Genomic DNA, 7,338 nt, shown 5'->3' with positions numbered 1-7,338 from the left:
TCGTCTTTACACAATTTTAATAGCCTAGAGGAGACTTCATCATAACCTGAGGAAGTTTTTGGTTTAAGTTCATTGATAATTTTGGAAATTTCCTCTGGATCAGTTGGGCTTAGGATTAAGTTGGGAATATTTCCCTGTGGGATTGGTTCTGTTAAGTGGTTAGTATTTGGGTTTTTACTTGCTATTGTTTGATCGGCTGCATTAATAAAGTAGGTGTTTAAGTGGTCTACCATTTCCAATGGTTCAGATACTATGTTTCCATTTATGTTGAGATGTGTTAAGGCACTGTTGTCTGATTTTGCTTTTCTTTCTAGATTAATAAAATTCCATATTGATTTTGTTTTGTTTTCAGCCGTTGCAATTGTTGATATTGTGTTTTGTTTCCTCAAGAGACGTAGTTGGAGATCGTATTCCTTCTTTAATAATATGGCAGTTTGCCTATGTTCCTCCCTACCTGTAGTATTATAGATGTTTTGTGCTTTGAGGAAGTCCTTTTTCAACTGGTATGCTGTGGGGTCAGACAGAGCATAATTCTTTTTCCTTCTTCCTTGTCTTGATTTTATTTTTGGACATGCTTCGTTAAGGGCGGTAAGAAGGGTGCTACTAAATTTAGTGTAGGCTTCATCAGCTTCGTCGGTATGTATGAATTGTTTAAAAATACTGGTCAGGTTTGTTTTAAGGATTCATACAGAGTTCTGAAATCAAGGTATAAATGCAATGTAAGGCAAGCCAAGCGAGCTCATTATGGTAATAAAGTTAAGAATGCTATAGATAAACCTAAAGCAATCTGGTCAATTGTAAAAGAAACCTTAGGTGCTAATGAATGTTCCTCTGTTAATAAGGTTGATGTAAATTTAACTAGTAGTGGTTTTAATAATTTTTTCGTAAGTAAAGTTGAGTCTATTGTCCAAGAAGTGCCTCAGCAAATACATGATATGTCATACTATCTTGATAAGTTAAGATTAACAAGTGTCATTAAAGGTAATAATGTAAATTCAACTTTTTCATTTGGCTGTGTTAGTGTTGAACAGGTTCATAAAGCTATTTTATCTTTGAGTAATAGTTCATGTTTAGATGTATACAATCTCAACTCTCATGTTTTAAAATTGGCATCACCATTTATTGCTGAAATTTTGTCATACTTGTTTAATATCTGTATTGAAGGGTGTATTGTCCCACAATGTCTTAAGTTAGTGAAGGTTGTTCCCTTGCATAAGAAGGGCTCAACAGGTGACTATGTTAATTATCGTCCCGTGTCAATAGTACATGTTGTATCTAAGGTTATTGAAGTTCTTTTAAATAACCAAGTAATTAAGTATTTTGAACATAATAATCTTTTTTCCAATAGTCAGTATGGCTTTAGACCAGGGAAGAGTACCAGTATGGCGTTAGTCGATTATGTGAAGGAGTGTACAATTAATGTAGACGCAAGAAAATTTGTGGTTGGTAGTTTTTACGATATGTCGAAGGCCTTTGACACTATTGATCATGTGATACTTTTAAATAAACTCAAATTTTATGGATTTGATGAAAAGTCTGTTAAACTTGTTCATTCATATTTATCTGATAGGTTTCAATCAGTGTTTTATAATGGTTGCTTCTCTCAATACTTGGAAGTAATTACAGGTGTGCCACAAGGGTCAATATTAGGACCAACTATGTTTATTGTTTATATTAATGACTTGCCCTCTGCCCTTAATAATGTTTGTGTATCATCTTTTATGTATGCAGATGACTTAGCAATACAAATTAGTTGTTCAAATATAAATCTAGTAAATCAAATAATGTCTCATTTTAATTCTGTAGCTGAGGATTGGACTGCGGCCAATGGTTTATGTCTAAATAAAGATAAAACTCAATGTATTAAATTTAGTTTGAGTAACTCTATTGATGTCAATGATGTTAAGTTTTTGGGTGTGTTGTTGCAGTCAAATATTAAATGGGAGGCTCATATTGTAAATGTCTGTAATAAGATTTCTAAAGGTACCTTTATGATTATAAGACTGAAACAATATGTAACTCTAGATGTATTATTGTCAGTATATTATGCATACATACAAAGTCATTTATCTTATGGAATCATTGTTTGGGGCTGTGATAGTAATATAAAAAAACTTTTAATCTTGCAAAAGAGAGTTTTAAGAATTATGTGCAATGCTAGCTGTAGGACTCACTGTAAGCCTTTATTAAAAGATTTAGGTATTCTGACTGTTACATCATTGTATATACTACAGTTATTATTGTATGTTAGTTTTAAGAATTATGTGCAATGCTAGCTGTAGGACTCACTGTAAGCCTTTATTAAAAGATTTAGGTATTCTGACTGTTACATCATTGTATATACTACAGTTATTATTGTATGTTAGTTTTAAGAATTATGTGCAATGCTAGCTGTAGGACTCACTGTAAGCCTTTATTAAAAGATTTAGGTATTCTGACTGTTACATCATTGTATATACTACAGTTATTATTGTATGTTAGTTTTAAGAATTATGTGCAATGCTAGCTGTAGGACTCACTGTAAGCCTTTATTTAAAGATTTAGGTATTCTGACTGTTACATCATTGTATATACTACAGTTATTATTGTATGTTAGGATAAATTTAAATGTTTTACCTACAAATAGTTCAATTCATGATCATGATACTAGACAAAGAAACTTGCTTAGAATCAGGCAATGCAATTACCAAGCAACCATTAAATCAACATATGAAATGGGGATTAAAATTTATAATATGTTACCTAGGGAAATTAAATGCTTAGATGACAATAAATTTAAAATTAAGCTTAAGTCATTGTTGATTGAATTAAGTATCTATGATGTAAAAGAGTTCATTTTATATTGTACTAATTATTAAATACATTTATTAGTATCACTGTTTAAATATTGACGATGTCATACATGTATACAATGTGTTTATGGCAATAAAGAATTTTACTTTGACTTTGAAGTAGGCCTATAAACATGTCTGACAGCTTAAGGAAAATGACGCATGTTCATTGCTATTATACTTGTGAACATTACTCGAATATCATACAAATTATTTTACTTTGCTTAAATTAATTTTAAACAATACTATTATTTAATTAATTTAAAATATGTGGAAATAATTAATTGTACAAAAATTATAGTTAGACTGTTCTTGTAGTTTAAAGTATTTCTAATTAATAATTTAGTGTTAGCTCGATTGTCATAGTGGCCACATATTGTACTGCAGCCGATTATTATCCTCGGTTATCAACAAATACCACAGGGTAAGATAAGTGGATCCAATTTTTTCTATATAGATATAACAAACAATACTGAATAATTACACCCATCGATATAATCAACCGATACAATTAATTTTAATAATAACTGAAAACATCTTAGCTGATAGTTCTAACTTCTTCCTTTTGAGCTTCCTAAAATCTGAAAGCTTTAAATTATATGCACATACTAAATACATTTTCAGGTTATACACACAATTTGTATATTTAATATCACAAAAGCGACTTCATCTAAATAAAAAAATAGTTAACCTTAGAAAAATAAACGGAATAGCGCTGAAAGATAACTTAATTAAATTTTTTTCTAGGTTTCAAAATCTTTGATTTCTTATATTCTCTTTATTATTTAAATAACATTCTTCCTACCAAATGGCCCAAATGTTTGATTAATGGTTATAATTCTTTATTATTCATGGCTTTATGTAATTGTATACATTAAATTATTTTTTCTCAAAAATCCAATATGATTTTTATTTAGTATTTTTAATATGTTAATAGTTCTGTTATACGATATATAAATTACTGATGATTATACCAAGTGATATAAGAACTGGGTCCGCTTGTACTCTGCCCAATACCTTCTTTTTTTCAACTTTTATTAAAATTTCATTACAGGTTTTCTCCTGTGAAGCAATGATTAACCGTTTTCGAAACGTTGTTGAAGCATCTTCTCTAGAAAACCGTACTTCTCTTCTGCATAAATACTCACAGAGATGATCTGCAAGTAGGTTGGCTGATATGCAACTTTTTAAACTTTGTTTCACAGTTCTCCACAAGTTCGACTGTCTGTTATTATCTATAAAAGAAAATACGTTTATGATACGAAAAAGTATTTATAGTTGATACAAGTTAGTTACTGGTTCTAAAATTAGTATTGGTTAGTTATATCGAAAGTTATAATTGAGTAATATCATTTGTCAATATCGATATAAGAAACCACGTCCGCTTATCTTACTCTAACCAAAACATATCTTAAAATGAAAAACATTGTGTGTGATAAGTTAATTGCCTCTATATGACTAATTGTACATATCACACGTTAAGTGTTGTCAATCTGGCAACAATATAATAAGCGGCCACCACTTCAATTGAATCATCGATATTTATTATTATCTAAACAACCGAAACCAAAATGTCAAGCCAAATTACTTAAATAGGTATTTTAAATTACAAAATAATTCAACTGTTTTTAACTCTAAAATGTATTAATTTAATGATAAATAAAAAGATTACCTAGGTTATGTGTATTTAAAAAATTAACAAAAAAAGCAGTGTACATAACATTTAGTTACTTTTTACTATTTTTAAGGATAAACATATTAACAACTTGTGACACAAATAACACATGGGGTAGACTTTAATAAGTGGCCTACACTCGTTATTTGATTGTTATTATCGAATGGTTCGATTGTTTTTATCCGAAGGATAATTCAATATTACAATTTATTTAACTTAGCATATGATTTTAATTTATTAGTTATAGTAATTTTAATGTATACAATAAACAACAAGAAGTAACTTATATTTTGAGACTTTGAATTTTGTAAATTGCGATGAATATGAGGAAAATATGTCAGATATTTATTTACGAGATTGGTTTACATGGCTTCAATATGTGGTTTTGACTGCTGGTAACACATGGGAGAATTCTATCCTCCATTACACAAAAGTGGTTACTTATTGATATCTAGCTGGGCAAACTATGAATATTGTAAGGTTTCTTCAATATCTAAGTCTAGGTCATAGTTGGTTTTATTGTTTTGTAATGTTATTGTAAAATTTATGTATTTAAAATTGTAATGTAGATATTTCTTATTATTACGGTAATTTATTATAAATCTTATTGTGTATGATTCTCACATACACCGAAGTTGGATAATATATTGAATTGTTCGATAACAGCAATCCAATAATGAGTGTAGGCCGCTTATTAAAGTCTCCCCAACACATGTAGGGTAGGGTACGATAAGCGGACCCGGTTTTTTATATCGAAGAATGTAGTCTTCGAAACCTAATATTCGCATTTCAAATCCTAGACTCTCAATCGATATAAAAGTATCTATAGTCCTCAATAACAATCATATGCTTTAAATAAAAATATGAATTTAATATTTTGTAGTGATCAAACACATGTTGAAGCCACAAAAACAATATATTTTATTTATGTCATCATCTTTCAAAGCAATGTGTTGTGGTTTTCTAAAATTGACTGCCATTTTTATTAATTAAAATTACTTATGTAAAATTGAAATATTACCCTACGTGTATTATTTTACAGTGTTTACAGCTGTTGATATAGACTATTAAAGTTAATAATTCAAAATAATTAATCAGTATCGATTGATTATATCGATGGTTATGATTAATTAATATCGCTTGCCAATTTCGATATAAAAAACGGGGTCCGCTTATCGTACCCTACCCCACATGTATACATCACCATTGTACATGTGACCATAACTCAAATAACATACGAATGATTTTATTTTAATACCGATAATTAATTGTATACAACTATTATTAGAATGCTTTTTTATACAACAGTTTAGGTATTTCTAATCAGTAATTTACACAGTGATTCGATTATAGTGGTGACCGCTTACTACACTGTAGCCATCAATCCTACAACTTAAGTTTATATTTTGGGCTCAAAATATTGAAAACGCACTCATTCATACATATTTATTGTATAAGTAATCATACAAGTATTTACAAGCATTTATGATTTGTTTTAATTTACAATTTTGGACCACTCCAATGAGCTAAAAATCGTATTTTCGGTCAACTTCAACATAATCATATATCTAAGTGTTACGCCTACATCAATTTAAATGATGATTTCTGTGTCTCCAAGTTCTTCATCTGAAGGTAGGTAAACAGTTGATGGGTCAACATAATTTGGATCAATCAAAGGTAATCCAAGCTGTTCTCTCCTTCTAAGCTCCAAATAAGCTTCCCTTAGAGCCCAATCACGCATACTGGTACTGGGTTTGTAATATAAATAAAATCCTGACAATACGAAACCAATTGTTATATATGTGAAGAACATGGCATGCATACGATTGTGTTCCTCTTCTTCAGTTTTTCCGGAAAACCCATAATCATAAAAGAATTTCTTTTTCGTAGCGACTGCAGTCTTTTTATCCTCAGCCTGAACTGCAGTTGGTTCAACAGCCGTAGTCGTATCGTTCTTCTTGTTCGAAGTTGATATGGCACGTACATTAGATAGGCACTGCGGTACACTTGATATTCTTCTAAGAACATTAAACTTACATACTCGACTTAATGAAGACATATTTAAAAGTAGCACAAACACTAATTACAGTGAACTTGAGAAATAAACACTTCGGTGCATACAGCAGCAGAAGTCAACTAGGTTGAAGGAAGGCTGAATGAAAGACAAAAACACGTCTAAACAGCTGTGAAAAGTGCCAGGCCGTCTTGATTCATTACAGCATTGCGTAGTCCTAAACTACACCAAAAACTAATATGTATCATTGACGATATAATTGAAATTGTATTCACTTATAAATGTGAATTTTTCTAATATTTATACTTTGATGGCTTTTTTAAAATATTTAAATATATATGTAGGTGGTATTAAGACGTTATGTCATGTATAAATTATGTCAACGAGTAAAGATTGAAGTAATTTATAAATAAATAATACACACTTTATATACAATAAATATACACTTCATTTAATATACATTAACAACCTTCGTATACCTATAAAAAATTCTCTAGGACAAATGTTTTTTCATGTATTCGTTTTAACAATTTATATATGGCCACCACAAATCGGACCTATTTGTAACATATGTTGTATTAAATATCACACAACTCATTTCATATCAAACAATATGGAAGCAAGCACATGATATTGCACCCTTAATGCCCTTAATTACGCAAGCACCTCGGTGCTTCGTAACATCAAAACCCTCTGTTTATAAGTAAGTAGGAACAATATGCTGTGTCCATTTTGCTTCTGGATGGTATTACGTTATACACTTTTTATTATAATCAACCAGATCACATAGATTGAGGCATGTTACAAAAATTATACTT

The sequence above is a fragment of the Homalodisca vitripennis genome, chromosome 8 (assembly GCF_021130785.1).
Source record: "Homalodisca vitripennis isolate AUS2020 chromosome 8, UT_GWSS_2.1, whole genome shotgun sequence".
NCBI lineage: Eukaryota > Metazoa > Arthropoda > Insecta > Hemiptera > Cicadellidae > Homalodisca > Homalodisca vitripennis.
This window is presented reverse-complemented; position numbering follows the sequence as displayed.